Genomic DNA, 15,739 nt, shown 5'->3' on the forward strand with positions numbered 1-15,739 from the left:
ATCTTCCTTTCTCTAAAATGGCAGCCTGGCTGATATGCCGATACAAATCTGCCTGTGTGGCTCTCTCTGTACCTGCCAATTGTTCCAGCCATGAGGTAAACACTGCAATACTATGGCCAGCAGGAGATGAAGAGCCAGGCCATTTCAGAGAGGCCTGAACCTCGCAATGGGGCATAAAGGCTTAAGGGCTTGTGAAGGACCTGTGAAAGGAAATGGAAGACGATGACAGGATGGAAGGTACTGGTTTATGGTAAAGAGGTTACTGAAGTTAATGCTGTACCAACTTTAATCCAGAGCAGGGTTTCTCAGCTGCAGTATTATGAGCACTTGGGGCTGGAAATTCTTTGTTGTGTGGGGCTGTCCTCTGCACTGTAGGAGATTTGGCAGCATCCCTGGCCTCCATCCGCTAAATGCCAGCAGCATCCCCTACCCCCATTTGTGACAACTAAAAATGTCTCCCAACATTGTCGCTACTTGAGATTTTTGTTCCCCAACCCTGGTGAGAACCGCTGTCCTGGAGTGAAGGAGGAACTCAAAGGCTTGGGAGTGATGGGGTCATTGAATGGATGAGTAGCTTCTCCCTAAGATCCTGAGAGACTGATGAAGGTTACCAAGCTTGGGCACAGATTGATTTACAGCTAAAGAATAAACTTTGGACCCCAATGTAGGCAAACTTGTAAAGGTGATTTTAGGACCAAGAAGCCAATTGGATTAAAACACTGGCAGGACTAGTTGGTGCAAAAAATGACAGAGATCAATTGAGAACTGACTTGGATATCACTAAATATCTGAGAGATAACCAAAACCACAGGCTATGTTACATGGGTATCATGACAATCACGCTGATAACAGGACTCCAAGTTGTTATGTACCTGTTAAGTACAGGAGCTGTGGCAAACACAGATTACACCCAATTTATAATCCTACAACTGTCCTGCAAGGCAGGAGTTGCGCTCATTTCGTAGATGAGAAATCTGGGCCTCAGACAGGTTCCCATGACTTGCCCAAGGTCTTGTCACTAGTCGTGGTAGGGGCAGGCTGAAACCCCGGTCTGTCTAACTCCAAAGCCAGTGCTGTGTTCTTTATAACACAACACATATGATTAGAATGTGGGGGGTGTGTTCCACAAAAACTGCTGTGAGACCTTAATTATCACGTATAGCACTGTGTGTGTTATATACATACATACTACGTATGCATATAGGCAGAGACCCTCGTAACATAGAAGAGCACGTGGTAGCTCACAAAACTCTATAGAGCACATGAGGCAGCTGGTGTTTACTATTGGTACTTCTGGTACCTAAGGCTCCCTGAGCCCTTTTGACTCCAAGCGGAGAGGAGGCTGGGTCACAGAAGCCACTCAGCTCCCCTGTAAGGAAGCGTCTATTGGTGGGGCAGGGGCTGGGGGGTGGAGCCTCTGGGCCAGGGCTGTTGGGGTCTGAGTGGAAAGTTCTCCAGAGCAGCTTCTTAAACTTTAATGTCATCTGCTGTTCTTGTTAAAATACAGATTCTGATCCAGAACCTGAAGTTCTGGTGGGGCCCGGAACTCTGCATTTCAAACAAGCTCCCTAGAGATGCTAATGCTGCTGGTCCGGACAACCCTTGGAGCAGCGAAGGTATAGCAGCAACAGGGAAGGAAATCTTAGTCTTAATGGCTCTTTGTAAAGCAAGTCAGTTAAGAAAGTCTTAAAGAAGCTACGGGACACAAGAGAGTCAAAGAAAGAATGCTAAGATGATGAGCGAGGAGACAGGGAGAAAAGGACAAATAGCACCTTCCCCATCTGATAAACAGATTATCAGAGACACAGGCGCAGAGTGGCTTGAAGCTTTAAAGAACAAGAGTTTCTGAGAAGTTTGTAAAATTACAACTTCATATAGCAGGTAGTAAACTTACGAAACTCGTTATCCCTAATCTTTAGTGAAGATTAAAAATACAGTTATGACGATGCTATAAATAGAAAGTAAATTACATGCTTGCAGTAGGTTACAGAGGGAAGGAAGGGTATTTTGGAACACCTGCCTAACCTTTGAGGTTGACACACATGTAAGCTCTGTGCTCATGGTTTCTAAACCAAAATAGGGAGTTATGATTCACAAGGGATTCCTTGTCTTTTTCCCCTGTCTCTGGGTGTAAGAGATATGGGAAGATGCAGTATGGATGCTGGAACATCAGCATTTCCAGGACTTTTTGATGGTTTCTGAAACAAAGTGTTAAACATTTGAAATGAGAACGATCCTGGGGAATCCAGGGTCTACGGACCTCCCTTTCAGATCACACATTGGGCCAAGTTCCCCAGTCATTCTGGTGTAGCGGGATGTGTGGAACGAAGACTTGATGTGTTGTTCTCTACATTGGAGCTGGCTCAACTCCCATGTGCCAACTCTGTATTCCATTGCAATAGCTCTTTTTTGCTGATTTCCTAAGGAGGCTCAGAGGATGTGTCTCTAAATATTCTGGTCATTGTGTCTACTGAATTCACTAATTTATTCCACAATTATGTGTAAATTATTGCGTGCCCAATGCTGGGTAAATAAAAAGAACAAAACCCTAGCTCTCTCTCTCATGAAGCTTACAATCAAGTGGGAAAAAAAATGTCAGCAAAGTTTGTAATTTTTTATTTATATTTTTGAAAACTTGTTGAAGAAGTGCTGTGAAGGAGAGTTTGCAATTACATACAGAGAGGGACATTCTCAGATGGGATGGTTCACAGAAGGCCTCCCTAAGGAAATGCCTTTCAAGTTGAAACTCTGAAAATAAGTGGAAGTTAGCTTGACAAAGAGTGAAAAGAAGAACATTGTAGAGATATATAAAGATGCTAAAACGGGAGAGAGTTTGAAGGCTAGTGTCAATGGATGTCATGATTGGAGTTCAGAGAACTGTCTTCTGTCCCTGGAGAGACCATTCACAGAGGACCTTCTAGGCCACTGTAAATTCAGTTTCCTTCCATATATGTATACTGGAAATCCATCAGAAGATTTTGAGCAGAGCTGTGCCTTCACTTGCTCTAGAGCTCAGTGTATTCCAGCCCTCAACCCCAAGATGGAGACACGATACCAAGGCTCAGGTTTGCATCTGGCAAGCTCAGCTGTCCAATGGGCACTGAGGGAAGGGCAGGGGCCCCTTCAAACATCCCTCCAGCTGGACACTAAGGGTTCTGTGTCACTGTCCAAGCTGTAAGGCGCAGGCTGACTTTGTGACAGAGAAGAGGGGTGGCAAAAACCTGTGAAACACATGAAAGAAAAGAGCTACACGTTTCCATCATCCATCCTTTGACATGGAGGAGAAGTGAGTCCCACCCAGAACGCTCAGGCATTTGTCATTCATTATGTTTTATGCTTACAAAGTCTTCTTCCAGGAGTAACAAGCAAAGTGCTGTAAAGGCTTCAAACACTATTTTATATTCCAGATTCTGTCACCTGCATGTAGTGTCCCCTCAGGTTTGGGGGATAATTTAGATTATCATCAGCTACAAGGATCAGCCTCTTTGTGGTAGCTGGTAGTTGAAGCTGGAAAAACTTTTAATTTTTTTGGCTTACCGTGATGAATAGAAAAATCACTTGCTTTCCTCTTTTTTTTTTTTTAACATCTTATGATGAATTTAGTTTGAAAGAAATGAATTCACGTTATTCTGATTTACCATAATCTCTTAGCCTATAGATGTGGGGCTTATTTTCAGCTCATTATAATGCCTTATGGATCAGGCATCCCTAAGGAATGAAGGGTGTTGAGTCTTAAACCAGAAAAGGGAAATCTTTCTTGTTTTTTTTTTGTAGACCCCTAGATAAATTTTCTGGTGATCTACTTGCAACCTGGGAAACAGGAAGGAAGACAGGGCTTGGAAGTTTGCCATACAGATTTTAGCCAAATCATTCACTTTTCTTGTGTCAATTTTAGCATAGAAAGTTTTCAAAAAGAAATTCCTATACTGTGTGGTATCCCGTCAACCTACACACCTCCCAAAAAGATGTCTTTGGCATCCAGAAAGAAGACATGAAATTCAGTATTTGCCTCCACAGGAGGGCATAAATCAGATTAGAGAGACTGAATTGCCTAAGACAATAAAGTCAGGATAACTGAGGACTTGGTCTTTATTCTACCCAAGAGTTATCCATATTTCCTGGTTTTCTGAGTATCGCAAATCAAGTTGGGAACTAGTTGGGGCATGATCTCATTCTATCTATTTTTTTTTGTAAGGAAGATTGACCCTGAGCTAACATCTGTTGTCAATCTTCCTCTTTGTGCTTGAGGAAGATGGTTCCTGAGCTAACATCTGTGCCAATCTTTCTCTATTTTATATGTGGGATGCTGCCACAGTGTGGCTTGATGAGTGGTGTGTAGGTCCATGCCTGGGATCCAAACATCCAAACTCTGGGCTACAAAAGTGGAGCATGCAAACTTGACTACTACACCACCAGGCCAGCTCCTCCTTCTACGCATTTTGATGCGAGATTTCCCCATCAATCACTACGGAAAAGGAGCTTCTCCAGATTGGCCTTGGAGATGAAGAAGAAAGTAAACACTCAGAAATCAGAGTTCTAAGGTCTCCATCTCTCTGTGAGACCTCAGCTCAAGAGTGAAAACATAAATAAATAAACAGACAGGAGCTCAGAAGAGAAGAACTGTCTGTGATACATAGAAACAATGTTGGAGAATGATCTTCAGCTTCATTATCAGTGATAACAATAATTAAAGGGTTTTGGAACCTCAGTGGTCACCACTGCACTAGTTAATAGTAATTATTGGATAATTACATATTATTATATGAAAGCTATATAATTATATAATTGTTATTATTAAGGATGATGTTGATCATTGTGGTTCCAACCACTTCTTCATTTATGGGGCCTCTTTTGGGATGATAATGAGATAATAAGGGATAAAGTCAAGAAGAGGGAAAGTATCTGGGCCAGGGCATGTTTGCTGGCCTCAGCCAAAACAAAGGACAGGGAGACAGAACCTTAGGAATCAGCGACATCTGTCCTGGACCAGTCTGGTTGGCATCTCTGATTGACCTGTGAGATAATTACTCTCAAAGAATTTCTGGCACAGAGTGTTCTGGCTTGATTGCTGCCCCCTGCCTTTGCAGAGCATCTAACTGGCATTGCATGAGAACACAGAACAGATGTGTGCGATGTTGTGCCTTGGTCTCTCCGCTGTCAGGGTGCCTGGGGACAGGCGGGAGAATGGGTTGCGGGCAAGGGAGATGGAGACAGAAAAGCCGTGATTACCAAGGGCCGCTCTGACCTGGAGGGCGATTTCCTAAGCCTGGTGCCCTGGACTATTTTATTGAGCCTCCTAACAACCCTCTAAGAGGAAGCGATGTGTTCTCATCCCCAGAGCCTGGAGCTGGAGCCTGAAAGACTAGAGTCAAACCCAAGCAGCAACTCTTTTGTGCTGTGTGGCTTAGGTGGTGACAATGCCCCTGGGTCTCTTTCCTCACATGTCAAGTAGGGATAACCATGTCCTCTCTGCAAGGTGGTTAGAAGGATTGAGACAATGCCAGCACAGCACCTGGCGCAGCCTGGCCTGTGACGAGTGTGTGGTAAGTGAGAGCTGTTGGAAGAAGAGGTAGAAAACATTATCTGCCTTCTGCTCTCAAGGGAACCAAGCCTCTGGGAGAATTTCATATTCAACTTTGAATATGAAATTTGCCCTGTATCACCATAGCTAGTAAATGGCAGAACTGAGACTTAAACCCAGGTCGTCTCATTTTGGTGCTAATCTCATTATGCTGAGACTCTGGCGACCTTGCCAGCCCCTCTCCTGTGGAAGTGGATGGTGGAGTCTGAACTGTCAGTGCTGCTCTCAGTTGCAATGTAGCAAAAGGCAAGCCCAGGCTTGTTCGCCTCTGTGTCGAGTGTGGCCCAGGTCACAGGGAAGGAGTTGCCAAGCAATGAGTGGGAAGCTTTCCATAGGCAGTTAGGTTAGTAAGAGAATAGGGCGGGCTTTGTAAAAAGGCAAGGCTAGGTGCCTGTGGCAGAACACTTGTCAGCCCAGGAAGTTCCCTCTCTTGAGGAGCAGATGATTCCTAAGGAGAAGAGAACAGTAGTTTTCAAATTGGAGATAACGCCCCAAATCATCCCATAAGCAATTCAATTCCTTATTCACAAGCACATTTTCAAACCCTCAGTAGGAAAATGACCCAAATGTGCACACTTAGTGTAAGAAGAGACATCCCATTAGGAGCAAGACTGGGCCCACCTCTGTGGTTTATTTTAACCACGTTCTTCCTGGAGAGAGTCAGGTGGGGAGAAATCCATTCACGATTAGAGGGCAGAAAAATAAAGGATAACTGAGCTCATAAAATTGAGTCTTTACAACTAAATATTGCGTTTTGCTGGTTCATTGTCTCCTGAAAACTCAGATTATTCTCAAACATCTGCATTTATTTATTTCTCCCTTTAATAGGAAAAAAAAGTAGAAGGTATAGCTAGCTAAGTGAGGGCAAAGTTACATCTTAAAATAAGGATCTTGAAATATGACTTTGATCTTCTTACACTAGTGCTTCTGTCCCTGGACTCTGATTAACCAAAGTTTTCTCTTATGTTTTTGCCTAATATGTGTGTAATTTTTCAGTCCCCTCTGAATCAGAACACCAATTTCTGATTTCTGAGTTTTACTGTAGGATAATACAAAGTTGGTGTGAACAGGAGGTAAATCTAGCACTAAGATGACAACTGGCCGGGGATCAAGGGAGTTGAAGGGGAGAGCATTCATTCTGGGTAGATCAGTGCGGCCAGAAGTGATTGGTGCTGGGTACTTTTAAGTGGTAGTTGGCGTTTGGAACTTTGGGACAGTGTGGGTGGCTTTGGCCATACTGAGTCAACCACACCGAGTCAGGAGGAAGAGTCACCTTTGAAGCTCCCTCCATCACCAGGAAGGGGTTCATCTTCCCAGGTGAGTTTCAGTTGATTCGTCACTTGCTGTCATCCGCAGGTGAGCCGGGGAGGAGGAGCTCTGTTTTGTTGGCTGACTGCCTGCTGTTCCAGTAACTGTGTTAGAGGCGTGGCTGCAACAGCCTAGGACCAAGACTTGAAGATTGGGTTCTGGCCTTGACCTATGGTGAGGGTCACAATAGACTTTATCATTCAAACCAGGACACCTTTGAGAACCCAAGGAGGCCCTTTAGTAGTTCCTATGGGACAACATGTGGAAATGGGACTGTCTTGGGCAAAGTGGTACATACAGTCCCCCCACGTCGATCTTGGGTAAGTCACTGAAGCTCTGTGAGCTTCAGTTTCATCAGTTCTTAAAACAACAAAAAATACCTGTCCTATCTCACAGGGTGTGAGGCTCAAATGAGATAATAAATTTGGAAAGTGTTGTGAAAATAAGGAATCACTGTGAATGTACAGGTTATTTCCATACGTCCACAGAGGAGCCCAAATGTGTGCTGAATGGGTGAAGGTGGTCAAAAGGTACAAACTTCCAGTTATAAGATAAGTCAGTCCCGGGATGTAATGTACAGTGTGGTGGCTATATTAACAATACCGTATTGTATTTTTGAAGGTTGCTAAGAGAGTAGATCTTAAAAGTTCTCATCAGCAAGAAAAAAGAATTTATAACTATGTGAAGTGATGGATGTTAACCAAACTTATTGTGCCAAGCATTTCACAATATATGCATGCGTTAAATCATTTTGCTGTGCACTAAAATGAATACTGTTATATGTCAATTATAGCAATAAAACTGGAAAAAATAAAAAACATGAGAGAGGAAAATAAGTCTGTGAAATAGTATTATTGTGGTCTGTATCATTTTTTACAAATTAAATGAATATATTTTTTTAAAAAGGAGCCCAGAGTCTTAACACTGTTTAATAGTGCTAAACCCTGCACACAGGCTCCAAGAGTTTCAATTTTTAATTACAAAGAAACTGCTTCGTCATTCTCTTCTTAACCCTTGTACGCTTGTGGAGCCGATTCCGTTACTGGATTTACCTTTCAGTGCAAGAAGAGTGATGTCCCCCTAAGGATAGAGGTTACACAAAATCTCTGTTTTCGTCTCTTGGTCAGAGAGTGAGAAAAAGAAATTTTCTTACCAGTGTTTTGAGATTCTCCTCACCGTGGTCACAAGAATTAGCATCAGAGAGCCAAGGAATGGCATCCAGTTTGAGGTTTTAGCGTGGTTTTTAAAACGTTTAGAAAATGACTAGATATCCAAGCTTGTCTGTCTCTGCTTATAACTATTTTGGTGGTCTCTAAGTGGCAATAATTGAAATATTATTACTTTTGAGCCATATAATTTCCCCATAACACAAAGCCTAAATATATTCCCCTCAGCTCCGTTGGGTGACAGTTGCTACAAGCGTAGGCTGTGGCCATCTCTATGTTTGTGACCACATAGGGTGGGGGGCCCCCTCTAAGTATCCCTGGGTCCCAGAGCCTGATTAACTCATGGCTGCAAAAGCCAATCTTGACTCAGAGATAGAAGCTGGGAATTTAAGGACAAACATAAAAAAATATCTATTAGGAAACTTGTTATAATTACGTGGTGGAAGCATAGTGTGCTTGGAGCCAAATGTTGATTAATGTTAATTTTAGGGTAAACAGAGAGAGAGAAAGACAGGAAAAGCCAGTGGACTCCAAGTCTAAAAATATTCTTGGGCTGAGACTCAGCATCTATGGGTGTACAACCTGATAATTACTTCTGAATAGTGATTACCTGTTCTTATATAATTAACTTTGAGGTTCATCTGGACTGCTAGAGCTTCTCTCCTGGAATGTACCAATCACTGTGATTCACAGACCACTGAACTAAACCCAGAAATGCCCACATACTAAGTCAGTCTGTTCTGCTCATTCAGAACCAGTGTCTTCTCTTTCTGGAATAAGTTCAGGAGGAATATTGTTCATTAGAGACTAAATCTGTTGGGAAGGTGATAATGGTGGCAGCGTTGTAGATAGTTGTCTCGTTGGGGGTGATGGGATCTGGAAAGGAGACACAGAGAAACTTGCAGCTTAGTTTAATTAAGGCCACTTGAAGAACCTTCCTGTCCTAGAGTCCTTCTCCCTGTTTCACTTGGGAAAGCCTAGAAAAGAAAATTAAACAGCCATCAGCATTCTGGCACTGATTAGTACAAGCAGTATCCAAAACAAAGAGAAGGTGGGAGACCCAGGGAGGCAGAAGAAGGATCTGTAAGTCTGTGAATGTGAAATGAAATTGAATACTTTAAACTAGAATGGGGTTGAAGTTAAATGGAAGTGGGGAGCGGGGAGAAAGGGAGAATATTGGGCTCGCTTCTCTTTAAGAGATCCTCTGAGACTTGGAGAGACTAGAATCAGTCACAGCTAGTTGATTTAGTTCATCACCTAGAGCAGATATTGTTGGTTGCTTACCAACAGCTGGTCCCCTTTCATCCTTATTAAGGAACTTTGGTTTTATTTGGATAATCTGCCCTCCATTCCACAGCCATGTATTTCAGTAAGACAGTTATGGTCATCCTATGTCCATTCCAGGCAGGCATTGGTTTAGGCAAGAATATGGGGTCTCCCCTACCCCCAACCCCTTCCACCAGGAAGAAGCAGGCAACTTCAGCTTCCTCTGCAGGGTCTAGGTGTTTGTATGTGATGCCAGAGTCCGCCATCTTGCTTCCATGAAATGAGCCACCTTGAATACCAGCCAACCTGTTGAGGACGGCAGAGCTGAAAGACAGGAGGAACTTTGATGTCAAGGAGCCCATGAATTGACTAACGTTGGAGCTGCCCTACCTTGGAACTGCTTACGTTGTGAATAACTCCCTGGTTGTTTATGGCAGTTGAGTCAGAGTTCTGTTACGCTAGCGTTTGAAAACATCCTAACTGATATAGCTCTTTCTTAAGAGAAGTGTTTTATTATTTTTTTTTTCGATTTTTTATGACCAACCCATTTCTCTGCCCATATGAGGAGCCTCAAATCCTTAGGAGCGCGTCTTCTGAATCCTGAACTAGACAGTGCTCAAGATTAGTAATAACAACCATCATAATAATTCACACTTATTTAGGCTATGTATTTTCCAAATTTTTTTACATTGGTCCTTACCTGTGAGGCAGCTAAGATGGTTATTATTATCCCTATTTTCAGGATGAGAAAACAAACACAAGGAGGTAGAATGATTTGCCTGACACATCTAACGCCATGTTGATGTCAGAGCTACAATAAAAACCTAAGTCTGGCAAAGAGAAATGTTTTGACAATGAGAAAGAGTAAATGTAGGAAAGGATTAAAAAGCACAAACTTTGGAGGCTGCCAGAACTGGGCTTAAATTCCCACTCTACCTTTTGTTGACATTACGGCCTTAGACAAGTGACTTAAATCTCTCTGATCTTTAGCTTCCTCATCTATAAAATGATAATGATAAAAACCATATTACTGGGAAATTTCAAAAAATTAATGAGAAAATGTATCTAAAGTACGGAATCCAGCACTTGGCACCTTACAGATTTCCCTCTCTTAAACACTGTGCACCACTTACCAAAAGAAATTGTGGTAACTCGGTCCTTGCGGCTTTTTAAAAGTGAAATGGGCAACCATGAGTCTCAACTAATGCAAAGAAATAGATAGAACTGATTATTTCTAAAAATTCTTTAAAATGCAAAGAGTTTATGGCAAGAAAGAAAAAAACCCAAAAAAAGGAGAATCAAAATTGAAAGTGTTTCTATTTGGTGAAGACGAATGATATAAAACAGGACGCCGTATAATGGAGACAAGGCTGGGAAATTTATGTGGGAATGAGAACAAGACCATAAAAGAGGCCAGGAAGGAGCTGGCAATGTACAAGTATGGAAGAAAAAAATCCAGGGGACATAGTGGTACGCAAGCTAAACATTAAGTCGGTTGTGTTTTGCTCTTAGTAAGAAAAAGGCAATCGTTGCCTTGGAACTCATAAGCAAGCACCCAGCACAAGGGCACTTTGAGCTGACCCTCCCACCCTGATCAGCCTCCATTAGGCCTCTCTTAGAATTCTACCTTCTTTCTGACTCCACCTCTTAAGTAAGTCAAGTGATTGAGAAGGGATTTGAATAAAATCCAGAGAAAGCAAATGAAAATGACTAAATGACTGGAAGGCAAGACTGAAGGAAGTGGAGTCGTTTAGTTTCTCTTGTAGAGAAGAGGGCAAGCAAGGAGCCCAATAATTTTGGTGCCTGAAGGGATATTGTCCAGAGGTCAGGATTCTGGCCCTTCCACCCCATGTACTCTCTCCACCTGGTTAGGTGTCTGTACATATCAGATGTTCACATAACCATTTGCTGATGATATTGGGGAGGTAAGTTTTACATGCCTTCTGGAAATTGAGGTTGAACATTATAAAGAACTTCGTGACACGAAGTATTAGAGGACCTGGAATATAAACGATAAAATCTTCTTTTAGGAACATTTCACAGAACACTGTAGAAAAACTGCAAAGTTTATTTTATTCCCATGTATTTAAGCCCTCAAAGAAATTAAACCAAATAAAAAGAAATCGGTACTAAAAAGCATGCAGGTAGGTAATTGGGTTCTGGGTTTATGTCCCTGCTCTGCCACTTACAGACTCTGTAAATTTGTGCAAGTTCATTAGCCTCTCTGAGTCTTAGTTTCCTTATCTATAAATTGGCGGTAATAATAGAACCCCCCCTCATGGGGTTGTGAGGATTAAATACAATACTGCATTTAGTACATTATTTAGTGATTAGTATTTACACAGTTTTTAGGACGTGGGAAAAGGTTAAAAAGCACAGACATTTGTGCTTAGGAATAAGTCAATCAATCTTAGCTATTACTATTGAGTAGGTAGAGAGTACCAATTTGTCCATTTTAGAAGGTGCCTTAGAACTTCCTTAGTCTTGGACACTTCTGCTCGTTCACTGAAGTCCCTCCATTCTGGGCTCTAGTGCCAGTGTTAGTCTACACCCTAACTCCCCTTCCAGGGTAACTATGACTCCCTCCCACTGCAGCCCCATCTGAGGTGGGAGTCAGGGTGGCTGCTGTGGTAACATGTACCCCACTCTGTCGGAATCACAAAGTGGGAGAGTGTACTCCTGACCCATGAGGTAGCCTGCTCCTATTAGATCCCTCCTCTCACGCTTTCTTTGAAGAATTTCAACTAAGAGACACGAGATACTGGGGCTCAACTGGTGATGGTCTCCAAAGTTAGAAATGTTGACACAATAATCACTAGCCAATCTATAGATGAGAAAAATAGAGTGATATTTATTGAACCTAATGTGACGGCTAGCCTGGAAGCACTATCTACACCAGGGAAGAAAGCAGCCTGGGCTAGTCTTCATATTAGGCTCAACAAATGTCACTCTATCTTTCTCATCTACAGAATGGTTATTGGTTATTCTCATTGCCAGAAGGTCATCTACATTTGGTGGCTGAGGCCTCCATTTCAGGACTGGCCATGTGGAGCATGGTGAGGGGTCAGTGAGCACAGAAGCTGGTGTGCAGAGGGGACCATCAATCAGAAGTGAGAGTCGATGTGGCTTCAGAGAAGCAGAGTTCTTTGCATGATGGCCTCCCAGTTCACCAGAGGCCTGACTGCACTTCTTACAGATTTTCTGTAATAAACTTCTTGTGCTTAGTGACTTGAAACCAAAAGACCCTTGCCCTGGACACTGGTCCATAGTCTCCTCTGTCAGGCATGAGAAGCCACTTAGTAAATGCTGATGATGATGACAAGTTGGGGGTGGGGGGGTACATGAGCTATCTGCTTTAGAATCTAAGTTCTTAGATGCTGCTGAGCTCTGCATTTTGTATTACTGCCCTGTCCCAGCCATTGAGCGAGGCAAGACACACACAGTAGGCTCCTTATTTCCTTGGATAGCAGGTATAATTTCAGCTCCAGTTCCTACTGATTCTTCTTTCTCTTCTGTCCCTTTCTTCTTTGTTTAATGTCTGCGGCTCAGACCCTTGGGTACCTGACATCCATTATTCAGCTGAACCCTGGGTCCTTCAGAGTAATAATTTTTGGTTAACAGGTCTACCAATTAGCATAATTAAACTATCCTTTAATATGTAAAAATGTGGAGTTGTGTCATTTTGGGAGATTAAGTCCCAAAATCAGTATGCAAGGCAAAGATGGAGTATACTCAAAACTATTATTGGAAGCCCCTTCTATAATCCTGAAGTAGATGGCAGTATATGTGGTTTGTGTACATAAAACTGTACAGTAATACTCTTGTATTCATGTTTAATAATACATACAATAATCTAGAGTATATGGTGAAGGGTTTTATTCAAAATAAATTTCCTGCTTCCCCCTTCTCTGCTTCCGTCTCTCTTTGCTGAGCGCACATTGTTGAACACACGTAAGTTAGATGTGTCTATGAGGCACCCTGCTACACTGAACTACGCTGCATTTCCTGACCTCAGGCTTTCCACGGGGGAAGAAGGTGCTGTCCTCTCTAGCCTGTGCCTGTGCCGGAAGGTTCCATCATGCCCCTCCCTCTTCCCACACTCGCCTCACAGACACTTCTGCAGCCCTGCAGGCAAATATACTCATCCGAGACCTAATCAGGAAACTAAAAGGAAAAATGAGGAGCTAGGAGAGATGCTAAAATCATCGGTTATCCACCTGGGACACTGTCTCTTCGCTTCCCTGCAAAGACAGATTATGGAAAGGAGAAGAGAGTGAGTGGAGGGGCCATGTGGAGCTCTGGATCCCAGGCTCATTTTACCTGCAGTCTTGAGCTCTGCAGGTTGGAGGTTAAACTGAGCGGCTTGATGCTCTGGTTTTCACCATAGTCGGTCGAGTTTTGTATTGGAAACTAGCAATCCCCCTGGAAACTTCAGATCGCTCTTCAAATATCAATAATGTCATCCTTGGGAATGAGAATGCTCTTGTTCCCGCGGAGAGTAGGATGTCTGACTGTCTGCGTGTGCCTTTAAGTTGTGCTTTTGGTATGGCTGACTTTTTAAATAAAAATCACCTAGCATGGTTTGCCATATGTCTGATGAAATATTGCAAAAATGAAACGCAGATCTTTGCCATTCTCTCTTGAGCAAATACATATGCTGTTACATCTCAGAGCTATTTATTTCTCCTCATTTTAAGTGTGCCCAGTGCTACCCATCCAGATGCACATCAAATGCACAAGAAAAAACAGAAAATAATTTCTCAGTTATTTAAATTTTAAATTTTTAATTATTTAAACATTTAAATTATATTTGTAACTTGGAACAGATAAATGTTTTGGATAATGAAAAACAATAAATGGCTTTTATAATTTTATAAAATATAATAAGAAGTTTTGGATGGTAAAATTACACATAATACAATAATAACATAAATTAAGTCATAAAAAATTCAGGAGAAAATAGACCACATGTGTATCTCCTAGGAGTTGGAATGTTGACTCAGGAATCTGAAAATGTCATTTGAGTCTTACTCAGGTTCTGTCATGCCCTGTGTCGTTGGATGAACCAAGAGACTGTTCAGTGACTCATTTTCCTGACTCTTCTTGGAGAATAATCGTTCTGCCTGGGTCATACCACCTTGACACAAGGGTGATGAGAGGAGTGACAGAAGTAAGTGGTTAATAGCAAACCGGAGTTCAGAAAGATGGTCCTACATGTGTATGATTTCACGCATCTTTTGAAGCCTGGCAACTGGCTTAGTAGTTACTTCCAAGAGAATTGCAGTAACATTGTTCTTAAGCTGCTGGCCTGTGACCCTGAGCCTGTCGTCCACAATGGGGCAGTTAGAGTGAAGCCAGGAAGTGCTCAATGGTTGGGGGTCAAGCGAGACCTTCCTCCATCCTGTGGAAGTGGGTGTGAGCAGAAGGCTGGGACAATATAACTTTGCTGCCCTCTCAAGGGGTGTCGGGAACCGGACTCTGTACTGAAGTGTGTGTGGCTGTAGCTAGCTGCTGGCTGTCCCGTCTCCTAGCAGCTTGTTAACATTCTGGCTTCCTGTGTGGCCTTGCAGCATCCCTGGACAGGCCGAACTCTCAGCGATCCCTGAGGCCATGCAGTACCCTGTAACAAAGAAGACGCCACTCCACACTGCCAGTGTCACACAATTAGACCAGCCCAGCACCCAGGAGAACAGTTACCCTGAGGTTGGCCCTGTTGCCACCCTGACTTGTCAAGCAACGTCTTCCATGGAGAAAGAAAAAGTCACTCCATGCCATATGCCGAGTCTGGCTCTGGTTCTCCAGTTTATTGGCTCTTACACAACTCATGTTAGGTTCTCCACAGAAATGATGGAGCATTCAACCACTGAACTGCCTTCATCCACAGAACAATCAGCTCAGCTCTCTCTTTCAACCAACCCTCTACCCCCATCCCCTGCTACAGGAATCCTAGAATTTCAGAAGAGGAAGAGGTCTTAAAAATCAGCAAATCCACAGGCTCTCATTTCAGAGATGAGTCATTAGTTGAGCTAATGACTTGACTACAGACAGTCTGCAAGCTGACCTATCCCTTGCCTCTGTCCACTGGGGATTTGGGGTAGCAACAGGTGGTAATAACCTGGGATCCTTGGGTCCCGGCTTGGGGACCTGCTGCTACGCCCCCACCCCACTGCAGAACGGAAGCCCTGCACGTTCCTTCCCGCAGGTTGTGCACACATCAGGCTGTGTCTGTCTTTCACTAGGCCACCCTTGCCTCTGGGAACGTGAGGGTCTGTGTGTTAGTTTGCTCAAGCTATCCTAACAAAGTACCACAGACGGGGTGATCTAAACAATGGAAATGCATTTTTTCACAATTCTGGAGGCTGGAAGTCCCGGATCAAGGTGCTGGCAAATTTGGTTCCTTCTGAGCCCCCACCCCTTG

Source organism: Equus asinus, chromosome 11, assembly GCF_041296235.1.
Source record: "Equus asinus isolate D_3611 breed Donkey chromosome 11, EquAss-T2T_v2, whole genome shotgun sequence".
NCBI lineage: Eukaryota > Metazoa > Chordata > Mammalia > Perissodactyla > Equidae > Equus > Equus asinus.